Source organism: Spea bombifrons, chromosome 2 (genome assembly GCF_027358695.1).
Source record: "Spea bombifrons isolate aSpeBom1 chromosome 2, aSpeBom1.2.pri, whole genome shotgun sequence".
NCBI lineage: Eukaryota > Metazoa > Chordata > Amphibia > Anura > Pelobatidae > Spea > Spea bombifrons.
The window spans coordinates 137,890,652-137,907,272 of NC_071088.1; positions in this window are offsets into that span (position 1 = coordinate 137,890,652).

Sequence of the window (16,621 nt, forward strand, 5' to 3'; positions counted from 1 at the left end):
ATACAGTGCTGGGGGTTATATTACTGTATACGGTGCTGGGGGTTATATTACTTTTATACGGTGCTGGAGGGTTATTACTGTATTCAGCGCTGGGGGTTATATTACTGTATACAGCACTGGGGGGTATATTACTGTATACAGCACTGGGGGGTATATTACTGTATACAGCGCTGGGGGTTATATTACTTTTATACGGTGCTGGAGGGTTATTACTGTATTCAGCGCTGGGGGTTATATTACTGTATACAGCGCTGGGGGTTATATTACTGTATACAGCGCTGGGGGTTATATTACTGTATACAGCGCTGGGGGTTATATTACTGTATACAGCGCTGGGAGTTATATTACTGTATACAGCCCTGGGGGGTTATATTACTGTATACAGCGCTGGGGGGTTATATTACTGTATACAGTGCTGGGGGTTATGTTAGTGTATACAGTGCTGGGGGTTATATTACTTTATACAGCGCTGGGGGGTATATTACTGTATACAGCGCTGGGGGTTATATTACTTTATACAGTGCTGGGGGGTTATATTACTGTATACAGCGCTGGGGGTTATATTACTGTATACAGTGCTGGGGGGTTATATTACTGGATACAGTGCTGGGGGTTATATTACTGTATACAGTGCTGTGGGTTATATTACTGTATACAGCGCTGGGGGTTATATTACTGTATACAGCACTGGGCGGTATATTACTGTATACAGCGCTGGGGGTTATATTACTGTATACAGCGCTGGGGGGTTATATTACTGTATACAGCACTGGGGGGTTATATTACTGTATACAGTGCTGGGGGGATATATTACTGTATACAGAGCTGGGAGGTTATATTACTGTATACAGCGCTGGGGGGTTATATTACTGTATACAGTGCTGGGGGTTATATTACTGTATACAGCGCTGGGGGTTATATTACTGTATACAGCGCTGGGGGTTATATTACTGTATACAGCGCTGGGGGTTATATTACTGTATACAGCGCTGGGGGTTATATTACTGTATACAGCGCTGGGGGTTATATTACTGTATACAGCGCTGGGGGTTATATTACTGTATACAGCGCTGGGGGTTATATTACTGTATACAGCACTGGGGGGTATATTACTGTATACAGTGCTGGGGGTTATATTACTTTTATACGGTGCTGGAGGGTTATTACTGTATTCAGCGCTGGGGGTTATTAATGTATACAGCACAGGATGTTATTACTGTATACAGTGCTGAGGGTTAATACTGTATACCAAACTGGGGTTTCTGTTCAGCGAGATTTTGTTCCATTATTATTACTGTTTTTTTATTTAAATAGGGCCAACAATTTGCGTAGTGTGGGAATTTCCCTTTAAAGTGATTTATTAAATCTACCCTTTTGCATTTTGTTTGTGAATAAGTGTATTATTGTAGCGTTTTGTAGGTTCTAAAGTGGTTTGGAGGTTTCTCGGTAAATGGACGTTGGCTGTCATGTCTGCGCATTATAGAATCGCACTTAGAAATAAAGTTTATTTTTGAGACAAGGGACGCGTCTGTCACTCATCACATGTCGTCGTTTTTGCCACCAGGGAATTTGGGCCATTCTGGGATTGTCAACGAGCTTCTGTTGATCTGACCTTGCTAAAGACGCCAAGGAAGGACACATCAAGACAAAGTGAAAAATGAGCTCCTTAAGCAACAAGGGAAGATGGGCTGATAGAGAAAGGGAATTCGGCTCCCAAGCCATTAGTAAGAAAAAAAAGCTATTACAGAACGTAAAAAGAACAGTAATATTAGTCCTTTTTATTTATTAAATGTGACGTTCCACCAAGACGTTCACCAAATTCATGTAAGGTGTATTACGATGCAATGGAAACAGAGCCTTCCGCCCTATCAGCGCCGTATCATATAAATGTTAACCTCACTAAGGAGACAATAGGTCTGGATATTGCAACGTTGATGATATTTCTAAGGTTATACGTTGATATTTATAATAACCAAATTAATGAGAATTTTAACAAATCAATTTTATTTTAAATGGAATTTTTTTATTTTTTATTTTAAGTACATCGTAATTTCAGGAAACCAGAAGGACAAATTCTAAAAGCTTATGGGAACCCTAAAATTCTGGGTAAAATGCATTCATTATTGCGGGATTGTCGTTCTGACCGCTATGGGGGGCTCCGGGTATGTCTATGGGGCTCTGAGATGCTATATAGTTGTCCATTTGTCTTCTTTAATTTGAGTCTCACCAGTTCTGGGTCAACTCGGCTTCTCCTGTAAAGTTGAGATGGAGACCATTTCCAACTCTACTGAACTTGACTATTTGTGAGTGGCCTCCATTGCAACGCCACAGGAATCCGACGTTGAGTCGATTTGCTCTATTCCACCCAAATCCATCGAGTTGGTCTCAGATATTGACTCCCAACTCAATTCAAGATGGCCTAAAATTGGCAGACCCCCTTCATGTCCTATAATAAAGAACATGCCTTCCGCATAGGCCGCCTAAATCAAGATTGACCCTGAAATGGCACCATATACGTGTAAGGACACGGCAATGTACGTAATACATTTTCTTACCAAAGACACCAAAAATAATTGTCGTTTCATTATTTACCCTATACTTTTGAAGAAAAAGTGCCACCGTTTAGACTGCCTAGGCTTCATCATCCAGAAAAAGAGTCCTAAGCAGTCTCTAAACCTCGCAATCTGAAGCGTTCATGTAGCCAATGAACGTGGAAACCGAGTGAATAGAATAAAGCCGATCCGAGCCAACAGTGACACCTTCTATATATCCAACGCATCAAAAACAATTCTCCTAAATTAAAAACCTCCATTTACATTCCACTAAAGCGCCTCGCCTTTGTATATAATGCATCAAATAATTAGCGGAATGCAGATGTAGCTGTTTATTTCTCAGTATAATGCACATCAAACGCCCTCCTAGGAAACGATAACAAATAGATATTTCACAAATCGCTACAAATGCATTAATCTCATTTTCGCTGCGGTTTTAATATCTCAGCGAGAGCCGGGGAGGCCGTATTACTAAACAGCCGGGCTTGACTTTTTAACAGAATCCCCCTATGAGTTTCATAGCGAAGCAGCCAACAGATGTCATCTACAGATTCCACCCCCGGGGGGACGTTCACCTGGAACGCGGATACATACAGAAATATGCCTTGATAATGTTAAAATAAATGATTACCTCAAAGCGTTCAGAAAGCAAATGGTGCGGAATTATTCTTCGGAGCATAAAAGAAAAGAAGTGTCTTCTTTTGATATTTAATCAACCGCTCACTCTAAGGCAAAAACTGATATGATACGGCCATCCATCAGCTGGTGCCGAGGGGGGGGAAAAAACACAATTAAATCAACAACTGTGCTTAATAAAATGACAAAAAACAATACAATGTAGATTATTTACGGTTTCATGACCGATATGTCGTTCCAAAACCTGCTTATTCCGGCAGCATTTTAAGGAATGCACAACGCGGAATGACGTTCTTTGGTGGCTCTAGGCACAGACCTCCAAACTAGATCAGGAGATCTCATCACTTTGAGTAAGGGGTGTACTGAGGAGCCTGAGCACCTAATAGGACAACCTGGCCCTGATTATGTGGAAGAGGGGTTCCTCCCGAGGCCCATTTTAGGTTATAAAAGACGGGGATGAGAAGGGGATGAGAACGAGCTGAGAAAATGTTTCTACCATTTCAGCTGCGCATCTTCAGAGATTGACCATCTTGGATATTGAGTGGATCGGCCTTTCTTTCCTCTGAAGTCCACTCGGTAGGAGACAAATTACTGATCAACGTCAACAAGTGGAACCGAGACAAAATGAGGGGTAGCAATGCCATCATGGACCACTGAGTCTCCAGTCTTCAACATCAGGTGCCACATCTCCCTCCACAGCGTTATGCAACCGCTTCCTTTCCTCCTCAGCCAAAAGGCCAGCAGGAAGGCTAGATCTTCTCAGTCTCCTGAAGATAGGAACCACTGAAGGCCTCAAGGGGGTATTGTCTCACCTCCTCCACCAAAATGAGGGATCTTTGGGAACCAGCTCCATCATGGCCTTTTCAGGCCACGCAAGAAATAAAGACAAACTATTGTGCCACCTCGCCCTGGGACATTACGCCCAATGTTATACATGGCTCCGTCACCAGCCTTCAGCACACGTCAGATACATGGGGATCACTGGATTTCTCGGCTGACATTGATCCAGGCTGCTCTTCAAACAGATCTGCTGCTTTCCTGTCTTCAGCTTTAAGATCTCCACACATCCGCCGGGTTCCACCACCCCATACACCATGTGAATTAGTTCATGTTTTACAAATGTTGTGCTATGTCTGCAAAGGTTTTTTCCTTTGGACTTGATGACAAAATTCCTCATCAAATAAACTATACAAATAAATAAGGTTTTTTTCCCGGTTTGACATTCGGAGAACATTCCTTGGCCCTGCGCTGGTAAATAACCCGGGGACCTGCTAATCACAAGTTGCAGAATTGTCTGCAAGGCTTTGGGGGGGGGGGGTTATGTGCTATTCTTAAAGGAGCATGACCTTGAGCAAATTCCGTTGCCCTATTCTGCCGTAAACTCAGAGTAGATTTTAGATTTTAGATAAATATACATGTCAGATGTCATCCAGTCGCGCAGGACGTCGAAGGCTGTCTTCTGTAGAAACTGCTTGTGATCCATATCTCATTTATTCTGCTGAGAAAAGCTACATTGTCAGACTACATAGCTGCAAACAATGGAAGTTAATCAGAAATAGCTGCGTGATGATAGATTGCCGAGATTAATCCCCACTGAATTATTGACTGCCGGGTAAAACCTTTCTAGATGCTGATCCTTAAAATTAAAATTTGAACAATATTTAACACGTATAAACAGAATTCTTGCTTAAACAACATAATAGAATATAAATATTTTTATTGAATTATTTTATACCATATATACGTGCATACCATGTGGGCAGCCATCTTCATTTGTGTTCTCGGGATATGCAGGATTATTTCTGCCCATTCAGTTCTCTCGCTTGTATTTTTAGGTAGCTGATTATTGTTGATTGGTTCAGGCAGCCATTGTGGGGTGGGGTGGGGTGGGGCGTCAGGACAGGAAATGTCTAATTTTTCTTCAGACCTCCGTTCTTTAATCTTAAACAAAATCAGAACCTTTTCGCTATATGAAAACTATGCATTCATTTTAATGAATTAACTCATTTCTGAAGGCTAAAAAAAACATTTTTTTAAATAAACTACTGTTTGTAGACAGAACAAACTTTAAATAAATTATAATAAATTCAGAGAAAGTTTATTGTGAAATCTCTCAAGAATAATGGAAAATACAATATAAAATTAGATTTTGTTTCTTATAGCATTGGGAACCAAACTTTCAAAAGCACTTAATCAGATAAAAAATAACAACTACAGATGAATTTGTTCCATCAAAACTACAAATTTTTATTTGAATATACAATTTCTTTTAAACACATATATATTTTTTAAAATATCCACATTTTTTTTAAATTATTTGTAAAAAAAAATACAATGTATTTTTTTTAAAAAAGACATTTTTTTTACAAATGATACAGTGATGAAAATATGAAGGTCTATAATTTTTCTCATTTACTATACCTCTTTAACTAGGTTAAAAAATGTAATTAAAATGTATTATTTAAAAAAAAACAAAAACATAATTATAATCAAAACTTCATGGCCTTTGTGTTTTGATTTTATTAAAAAAAAGTTTTTATTTCAGTAAACCTGATGGATTGGAGAACACACTGTAGTACAAAAAGGTCATATTTTACCTTTCTTCCAAATATCATAGTTATAAACCACCAACGTTTACTGTATTTTGTAGACAAAATATAAATCAGTGAGATTAGTACAAGCGCCGACAGTTTGTTTGAACCCCGTCTATGAAAAATTATCTGTCTTGATTTTAACTCTAACCCGTTTTATTATTCAGCGCGGGTACGGGGTTTTATTTTGCGGAAATGTTGTTGTACTGAATCCACGGTGTAAAACAGGGACTTTTATTGTCTGAATTGTGATCTGTTATTTTGCTGGGGCGATGATTTGTTGCTCTCAGAAAGATTTAGTGTTGGAAGGAAAATATAAGACGTTAAGATTTAAAGGCTGATTCTGTACGGCGGAAAAGGCTGATCGGCGGCACGCGGCAGGGCATGGTAGGAAGGCAAAGGTTTCTAAAAAGTAAAAAATAAATAAATAAAAGAAATATGTTTGGAGTAATTCTAATTTCCTACCCAAATACATTCAACAGTGTTTCAAACTTCAGGTGAGCATATTTGGCCATTTTTGCCACGAGGTGGATGAACTTGTCTTGTCCGCGATGAGCTCCTGGTGAGTTTATACCCTATTTAAACCCTGATCCTCCAGTTTCTTCTTGTAGCTTCAGCTTGCCGTTCTGGTTCATGGTTCTCCGCGGTACCAGACCCGGCTTGTTCCAGTGATTTTGATTTATCAGGTTCCAAACCAGATTTGAAGGTTGGCTATCCTGTTCCATGGTGCCACCAGTTGCTGCCATCTTCCTATCTGTGCGCCTGGTTTCCAGTTTCTCCAGTAATAGATACAAGAAGTGTAGGTAGATCTGAAAAGGCCTCTGGCTGGCTCGCCAATTTTGGCTTCCCCTTATGTGCGAGGACTAGAGCTGGGTGCCCTGTGAGTTTTCTACCTTTGAGGACCAGCTCCTTCTGGAAGTTTGAGTCCTGTGGAAGTGGAGCAGAAACCTTTTCAGTCGAGAAATTTCTCCAAATATTTACGTCATGACGCTGCCTTATGATGTCACTGAAAGTGAAAACTTTGAACGGAAGCTATGTTTTTCCCAAAAATGTGTGGTTTTTTTTTTTATTTAATTTTATTTATTTTAAATAATACAGCCTAGAGTTTTTTTTTCCCCAACCTCTGGTGAGGATCCAAGAGGAGGCAGAGTTTTTACCCAGCTGGACTCTACCTTGTCACGTAATGACCACAACATGATGATTTTGCTAATGAGTTTAATTGTCACATCCTAGATTGTTGGGTTTTTTTTCTAATTTTTTTCAATTATTTTGCATGATATTTGCTTTTTTAATGTCCGTTCTTTTTTGATTAGAAGCCATGTTGCATTTAACAATTTTATGTTAAAATTACCATAATATTCATTCATCTCAAATCTATAATTTATCTGATGATATGTGGCTACTATACTGTCTTACCTGAAAACGTTTTTTTTTCCATTAATAAAAAATATTTGGTAAACCTATCCAAATTTTCAAAATAAACCGCAAAATACAAAACCCTCAAATGGTTAATTTATAACAAAGACAACAAGTCAATGAATTGGCTTCATTCTTCAAGAATTAAAGCAATTTTTCATTCATTCTCCGCTGTCTTGTTCGGGAGAAGTGTATATAGAACTGTTATTTGAGTGCGCGCTGCTCTATCAATGATTTGTCTATAAAATAAATGGATGTTGTAAGTAATTTTTGTGAACGGAGACAGCGCTTGAATACTAACCCGTAAGGAGAAAGCTAATTATTATACAGAAAGTGCCTGTGATTCATCTTACGGGTTCAATAAGTATTTGGCAAAGCACAGTCATTAGAAATTTTCTTCCCTTGATACTTCGTGTTAACTAATCAAAGATTACTTGGTTCAAAGAAAAGATTTATACAACACATTGTTAAAGGCTTTCTTGAAAAAAAGAACAACGCGTGACAATAAGAGATAAAAACAATAACAGGGGAGGGAAGTGTAAACATAACGTTTTAAAAAAAAAGATATATATTTATATATTAATCAGTTTGGAGTGTGTATGATTTTGTGCAAATACAAAGAGTTAAAGTTATACCCCTCCCAACATGCCCAATAGCCAAATAAGGACATTTTTGTTTTAGGGGTGTGGTTAGAGGCATGAGTGGGGGCAGGGCTTTAATAAGACTTTTTTTGTCACTTTGTGATCAATAAATAGCTATTGTTTTATTTATTATTTTTCCGCTTGACATCATGACATCATGAGCACCGATGCTCCAGGTAACAGAGTAAGGCCATAGTGAAAAGCGGATCTCCAATATCTCTCTTATGGAAACGCACTCACTCGTTGAGGATACATGGCCCCCGTTCCCCTAAGGGTGGGCTAGCTTCAGGGGCCCGGCTCCAATATGGCAACACAATAGAAAAATCCCTTGAAATGATTGGTAGGAAGTGATACATTTATCTGACTTTATATAATAAAATATTATTTATTATGCTTAACATCAATTAATGCTGGGGTCAGACATAACTGAATCAACCTCTACAAACCATTTATCACTCGCGTTACTATTATTTTTATCTAATCAGGTTACATAAAAATATATTTTACAGCCCTGACAGCCACCAAACCCACAGCCGGGGTATTTCGTGCACCCCCTCCCCCCCGTTTCCCATGATTCCCCAGTGAGGACGGCATTGGGAATCCTCCGATCAGCCCAAATAGGAAGTTGTAAGCTGCTTCCTGTTCTCTCCCTCCTGTCAGCCCAAGCAGGAAGTTGGAAGCCGCTTCCTGTTCTCTCCCTCCCGTTAGCCCGAGTAGGAAGTTGGAAGCCGCTTCCTGTTCTCTCCCCGCGTTGTTTTAGCGGACGGGGCATGAGCCTCTAGCGCTAGAGATTGTTTCCAGCCGCGCAGGTCCCTCCGTAACGCTATTATCACAGATATCTCAGGGCGATTTATACCCCGTGACGGGGCAGCAAGATGGCGGCTCCCTCATTAAGAAACACAGAAAAAAGGGTTAGTAGGAAGCTGAATATGAGTTTAAATGCGACCTTTATCTAGCGGTGCTGTGTATTTAAGCCCTTCAAGAAAAACGGTCACTATTATATAACAAAGAAATGATAGTTTAAAACTTTTTTTTACCTATTAATACATTTCACGGATGTTGCGAAATCATCATCCTGCTATAATCACTGAGGAACTTGGTGATCTATAAAAATCCCCACAATCTACACAGAAACAGACCCAGAACCTAACTCCAGATCGGCCCCATTCGGGCCCCCGTCTAGTCTGCCCGTTTCTCCTGCTGTGAAGACTTTTTTAAAGACTCGGTCGTTGGTCTCGTCTTAGATTCAGGAGCCGTATGTCTATCCCATGCAGGTTTAAATCCCCTCACTGTATTACCCTCTACCACTTCTGCTGGGAGGCTGTTCCACTTATCCACCACCCTATTTATAGGCTACAGAGTGTGTAAAATGTCTTGTTATTGGAACAGCATCTTTAATTTTTTTTCTCTCTCTTCAATTTGACATTTCCCCTGTTGTTATCCCCCCCCCAGTATTTTTGGCACAAACATCCAGACGTACATTTGCAATTTGTTTGTCGGTAATGAAATGAGCGCGGATCTCTGTCTGATTGCATTACTCTCACGGTATAATTTCACCGACGAGCTTGATACTTTTGCTTTTATTCAATCCCACCTTCCAATCTGCACCGGCAATTTGCACAACACGGCATTAGCGCGTTTGTTCAGCTCCGAAGACTTCTGTTTATGGAAATTTTTGTCTTACGACCCTAAGTCAATTTTCAAACCTGCTGTTTGCGAGTCGATTTTCTGTGTAATTTTAGAAATCCGACTTAACCTGAATCTCTCGGTATGCCTGAAAAAAACTGGAAACACATGATGCCCAGGCCCCTCGTCCTCTCAGTCATAAAGACCTTAAATAATTGTAGGAATTAGTGGGACCAGCTTGTCTGGAAACTTGGCTCGATACATTTTTGGGCTAATTTGTTCCCCTGTAATTTAATTTTTTTCCCATTAAAGTAGTTTATGACAGCAGCCTTGACAAAATTTCCTTCAGCTGTAATTAATTCACGCCTATTATTAATTTTTCAGGTGTTCGTCGACCGAAATCCGGAAAAACGTCATTTTTTTTTCTCATATTAATATTGTAAATTTTTGTCTCTAATTTAATACTTTGTAAAATGTATTAACTCAAAATAAACCTTGAAAATTAAAAGAAAAAAAAATATTTTTAAAAATTAAATAAAAATATTTTCAATTGAATAAATGGGATTAAATCACCAGGAAGATGGGTGACCAAAGAATGTTTTCAATATAAAATATTTTTTTTCACGAATGTTGTGTATATTTAATTATATTTTGTTATATTATGTAGCGTAAGATTGTGCCATGTATCCTAATTCTAAGGGTCTTCAACAGGAAACTAAATTTAGATTTTATTTGAATTTTTTTTTAAAACGTATAATGGCGTCTCCAGCCCAAATTTTTATCAAAGTTATTGAAACTGAGCTTCTGACAGGTCATAGAAATAAAAACTGGCTTAAGAAGGCTGCTCGGACCAATCAGCAACTTTACAATAGGGAAGAGATAGCTTAATGAGGAGGAATAATCATGCAGATCCTGGGAACAGGAAGTTAAGACGGCCACTACCATGTTATACAAACCGACGGGGGGTTCAACTTCTGATACATATATATTTTTTATATAATGTTTTTTTTTTTAATAAATACAGATATAAAATGTAGGGCTGGGGAAAGTGACATTAAACTCTTTTTTTAATACTGTGTGTTTTTTTAGATTTTATTTTGATTTAAATATGCAAAAAAGAGGGTTTTTTTTCAACATGTCAGACGTCATGTCAATGTCTTCCCAGAGATACCTTTCACTTGTTGCTATGGAAACGCTGATGCCAAATTGTTAAATTACAGAGCACATATATATTTCATTGGTAATTGCTAATGCGAGCGAGTGTCAAGGTGCACTTTAACCGTCTGATGTGAGCGTCTGCCTTAATTAGATGTGTCGGGATTGAAAGAAAAATACTTTTTTTTTTTTTAACTGACAAGCTGCAAATTGATGAAAACCGCTAAAATAGTTTATGATAGCAGCCTTCAGAAAATTGCCACAAGCTGTCTGTTATTCATGCGTATTATTCATTTTTCAGGCACGTGTCAAACAAAATTTCCAAAAATTTCCATTATTTTTCCTAATGTTCCTTATTAAAATTAATGTTCCAACCTTTTGTCTCCTAATTCAATACTTTGTAAAATGTATCGCCGCTCTATATATATATATATATGTCAGTTAGACTTTTTAGCATAAAAAAACCCCACTTTTTTTGTCTGATACAAAAAAAATCTAAATAATTTCTATCCAGAGCAAAAACATAATATTTTTTTTTTTTTGCTGGGAATTTTAAAATTAATATTACAAGAGCGGCAATTTGGTTTAAATATTTATTTTTATTTTTCAGGAGTAGTTAGGCTGAACGAATAGAGTTTTATAATACAAAAAAAAAAACAATATTAAAATACTTTTTCCAACTTTCGAAATTGGGGTCTCAGGGTGAATGGGCAGAATTTGAGCTTTTACCCTAGTCTTGGGAAGAATGGGCAGATTCTCAGGGTTTTTACCCCTGTCTAGGGTGAATGGGCAGATTCTCAGGGTTTTTACCCCTGTCTAGGGTGAATGGGCAGATTCTCAGGGTTTTTACCCCAGTTTTGGGATGAATGGGCAAATTCTCAGGGTTTTTACCCCAGTCTAGGGGGTAATTTGGCAGATAATCAGATTTTTTAACCGTAGTATTGGGGGTTTCAGGGATAATGGGCAGATTCTCAGGGTTTTTGCCCCAGTCCCAGGGCAAATGGGCAGATTATTGGGGTCACACAGTCCGGCGATGACTCCTTCACATTCTCCTCTGATTTAATGATATCCGAGCGTCCCGATTGGTGCTTTTCTCCCTGTTATATCACAGCTGGAATCCCTGCTTGAATACAGGTGAGTCCATTCAGAATATCTTTACCTCCTGACAAGTAACGGTTTCACAGGGGCCGTTATTAGAGCCATTTGGGTTTTGTCCTTAGTGAGACGGGTTGTAAAAGTTAAATATTTTTAGAGTTTCAATTCACTGATTGAAACTCCGGGTATTCTTTAGTTCTTGACGTTGAGTTTTGGAAGCGTTTTGCCACGTCTGTAAGTTTAATTATAAATTTAATTATTCCACCCCACTGTTCCTTTAATTCACCTGTGTTAAAGAAAAAGACATTTTTTTTAAAGGAATAATAAAAAAGAACTGGAATGACACATTATCAGAGCAGATGGAGCCGGTAAACAAGTTATTCATTATTAATGACATTAAATTGATTGCGAGGGGCGACGTATTTGCAGGAGTCTTACCAAGTCTTATGGCGGCTGGAAAACGTTTCATGGCTTTAACATTTCAACCATTACGTGACTGAAAGTGATAGACAAGAAGAATAAGTGACTTTTCTGTAAGAATTTCAAGCTATTTACAAAATACTTTATCGCATTCCATCCCGGGCTCATGATAGAGCGCTGTTTATTCGGCTACGACTAGCTGCGATCATTACACTAAATGGCCAAAAGTATTGGGACACCTGACCATTACTCCAGCTGGGACTTTGATGACATCGGATTCTCAATACATAGTCACTAATATGAAGTCACCCCCCTTATACCACAAGATTTTGGGAAGTTTCTGCCCGTTCATCCAGTAGAGCGTTTGTGAGGTCAGTCACTGATGTTGGACGAGATTGAGGTCAGGGCTCTGTGCGGCCGGTCAACTTCTTCCTCCCCAAACTCATGTCTTTATGGAGCTTGCTTTGTGTACCACTATATGGACAAAAGTATTGGGACACCCCTCTGAATTATTGGAATCAGGGTTTGGGCCGCTTACTGCCAGTGAAGAGAAAACGTAATGCTTCAGCACCAAGATATTTGGCACAATGCTCTGCTTCCAACTTTGTTATTACTGTATACAGCGCTGGGGGTTATATTACTGTATACAGCGCTGGGGGTTATATTACTGTATACAGCGCTGGGGGTTATATTACTGTATACAGTGCTGGAGGGGTTATATTACTGTATACAACGCTGGGGGTTATATTACTGTATACAGCGCTGGGGGGTTATATTACTGTATACAGCACTGGGGGTTATATTACTGTATACAGCGCTGGGGGTTATATTACTGTATACAGCGCTGGGGGTTATATTACTGTATACAGCGCTGGGGGGTTATATTACTGTATACAGCGCTGGGGTTATATTACTGTATACAGCGCTGGGGGTTATATTACTGTATGCAGCGCTGGGGGGGTTATATTACTGTATACAGCGCTGGGGGGTTATATTACTGTAAACAGCGCTGGGGGTTATATTACTGTATACAGCGCTGGGGGGTTATATTACTGTATACAGCTCTGGGGGGTTATATTACTGTATACAGCGCTGGGGGGTATATTACTGTATACAGCGCTGGGAGGTTATATTACGGTATACAGCACTGGGGGGGTTATATTACTGTATACAGCGCTGGGGGTTATATTACTGTATGCAGCGCTGGGGGGGTTATATTACTGTATACAGCGCTGGGGGGTTATATTACTGTATACAGCGCTGGGGGTTATATTACTGTATACAGCTCTGGGGGGTTATATTACTGTATACAGCGCTGGGGGGTATATTACTGTATACAGTGCTGGGGGGTTATATTACTGTATACAGCGCTGGGGGTTATATTACTGTATACAGCGCTGGGGGTTATATTACTGTATACAGCGCTGGGGGTTATATTACTGTATACAGCGCTGGGGGTTATATTACTGTATACAGCGCTGGGGGGTTATATTACTGTATACAGCGCTGGGGGTTATATTACTATATACAGCGCTGCGGGGTTATATTACTGTATACAGCGGTGGGGGTTATATTACTGTATACAGCGCTGGGGGTTATATTACTGTATACAGCGCTGGGGGGTTATATTACTGTATACAGTGCTGGGGGGTTATATTACTGTATACAGCACTGGGGGGTTATATTACTGTATACAGCGCAGGGGGTTATATTACTGTATACAGCGCTGGGGGGTTATATTACTGTATACAGCGGTGGGGGTTATATTACTGTATACAGCGCTGGGGGGTTATATTACTGTATACAGCGCTGGGGGGTTATATTACTGTATACAGTGCTGGGGGGTTATATTACTGTATACAGCGCTGGGGGGGTATATTACTGTATACAGCGCTGGGGGGTTATATTACTGTATACAGCGCTGGGGGGTATATTACTGTATACAGCGCTGGGGGGGTATATTACTGTATACAGCGCTGGGGGTGTTATTACTGTATACAGCGCTGGGGGTTATATTACTGTATACAGTGCTGGGGGGTATATTACTGTATACAGCGCTGGGGGGTTATATTACTGTATACAGCGCTGGGGGGTATATTACTGTATACAGCGCTGGGGGGGGGTATATTACTGTATACAATACTATTTTTCCAGTGGATTTCCATTTTAAGAAGAATAATGTGTAACTCTTTTCCCGAACATATTTTTTGCTTTGTTTTAGAACTTTGTCAATCTATTATATGTAGGTGGAAAAAATCCTCCGATTATTTTATTTTATTAGCTCTTCTGCTGTGATAAATAAACCCACTAACGCATTATCTTGCTGTCTCAGTGGATTGCCCTTCTGTGTAACTCACAGTTTCAAATAACAGGCATGGATTTTTATAACAATTACACGAGGGCGAAGGAAATCTGAAATACTTTTCGTGAAATACGTATCGGCCTTTTACAATAAGGAAGGATTTTCTGCCGCGCTGGAGAATGAAGAATATCCTCTTCCTTTCTTTATATCGTGGAAATCCTGGCGTTCACGGCGTCGGTTCGCACGAAAACTTTCTGTTTGACGTTATAAAAGTTCTCTTTTATCCGGGATCTTCAATATAGATTTCATCTTACAGCCTATAAACTAAACATATAGGATAAAGATGAGACCTGAAGTACCTGGAACTCTACGGGAAGACGATGGAATGTTGGTGGCTGCTACAGTAATATATTGATGTGAACAATTGCAGCAATGGAACACTTTATCCTGGTATTTTTAATGTTTTATTTTTTAAAAGCTAAAAGTTATCCGTTTTCATAAAACTTACAATCCTCTACGGCTGAGCGCCAGCGATGCGGGGGAGAAAACGGTAATGTGAAGGGGACATTCAGCTATTATATTCATTAAAGTGCATGTAATGGCTGGAGTGTCCCTTAAGTGACCCATAAACCCCAATGTTGGAAATGGCCAAGGATGGACAGTTGATTGTGGGTGTGGCTAAGGGTGTGTCTGGCGGGTGGGGTAATACATTGGATTTTAAGTGACATTGTGACCCATTCAAAGCATTAGGTAATTAACAACTAAATGGTTGGGGGTGCGGCCTCCTTTCCTCCAGTTGCAGAAGTGTTCTGGGAGGCCTGGTTCACGGAGCTGATACCCGGGAGAAGCGGACAAAGAAAGAAGACTAAGAAGAGGCAAGAGAAGGATCGGAGCTGTGGGAAAGGAGACGTGGACTAGGAAGTGGTCGGCAGAGAAGGTAGGGAGTCATTGAGAGCGTGAGCAACAGGGTGAGAGAGTCTGAGTAAGACTGTGGGAGCAGGGACGTTACTAGAAACCACAGCGCCACCCAAACAGCTTATCAGTGCCCTCTTAGACGCCAAACAGCTTGACTGCGCCATAGTTGTCCCCAAAACAGCTTGCAGGTGCCCAAAAACAGCTTGACAGTTCCCCCAATTTTCCTGTACCATCTTTGCCCCAACACAGCTTGTCAGTGCCCCCAAACAACATGATTGTCCATTTGTGTCACTAAACTGCTTGTCAGTGCCCCAAACAGCTTGTCTGTGCCTACACCAACATTACCACCCAAACCAGCTTGTCAGTGCCCCCAAACCTTTGTTCCTGAACAGCCCTCATTACCTTCAAACAGCCTGACTGTGCTATCCTTGCCACATTTGCCCTCAAACAGCTTACATTTGTGCCTCAAACAGCTTGCCTGTGCCATCCTTGTCCCCGAACAGGCTATCAGTGCCCCAAAATAGTCTGTCTGTGCCATGTTTGTCCCAAAGAAGCTTGTCAGTGCCCCCAAACAGCTTGACACGACCCCAGCTTATGGCAAGTGATCCCAAGAAAACAATCAGGTGTGACTGCCACCATATTTTTAATTTTCAGTTTATTAATTGGGTATTAACTAATTTTTTTTTTACTCATGACAAGTCTGTGTTACCCGGATCAACTAATGATACACTGGGGACATTCATAGATTTTATCTTTAATTCCCAATAATCATACAGCCCATATCCTGCAATTAATATATGGTGACTCCGTTACTTCTGGTCGTACTTTCTTTACGAACGTGTTCATTTGAGATGAGCCCCTCTGAACCCCGGCAGCAGCTTAATGTGATTTTAATACCGCGTCTGGAACTTCACATAAACTCAAACTGTTAATTAAAACGTTTTCATTCTTAGCAGAACGGTGAAATCTTATTAGCTGAAGAATTGCGGGTCAGTAATATGACATCCTCTATTTTAAATCTAACATTTCATAAATCCTCAGGGACTAAAGACAATTAGACTTTAAAAAATGTTTGCGTGGAGGATCAAAAGGGAATTGGATTTAACTTTGTCACTTATTACAAAACTTGGTCAGATTAGAATTAGGATTTTTTGAATGTCACGAGAGTTAAAGTTTTTGTAAAATGAATTCTAAAATTATTTAGTTTGAATAGTTTTGAAAAAATTTAAAATTAGAAAACTAAGAAGAGGAGGGGCAAAAAGGAGACCGTGG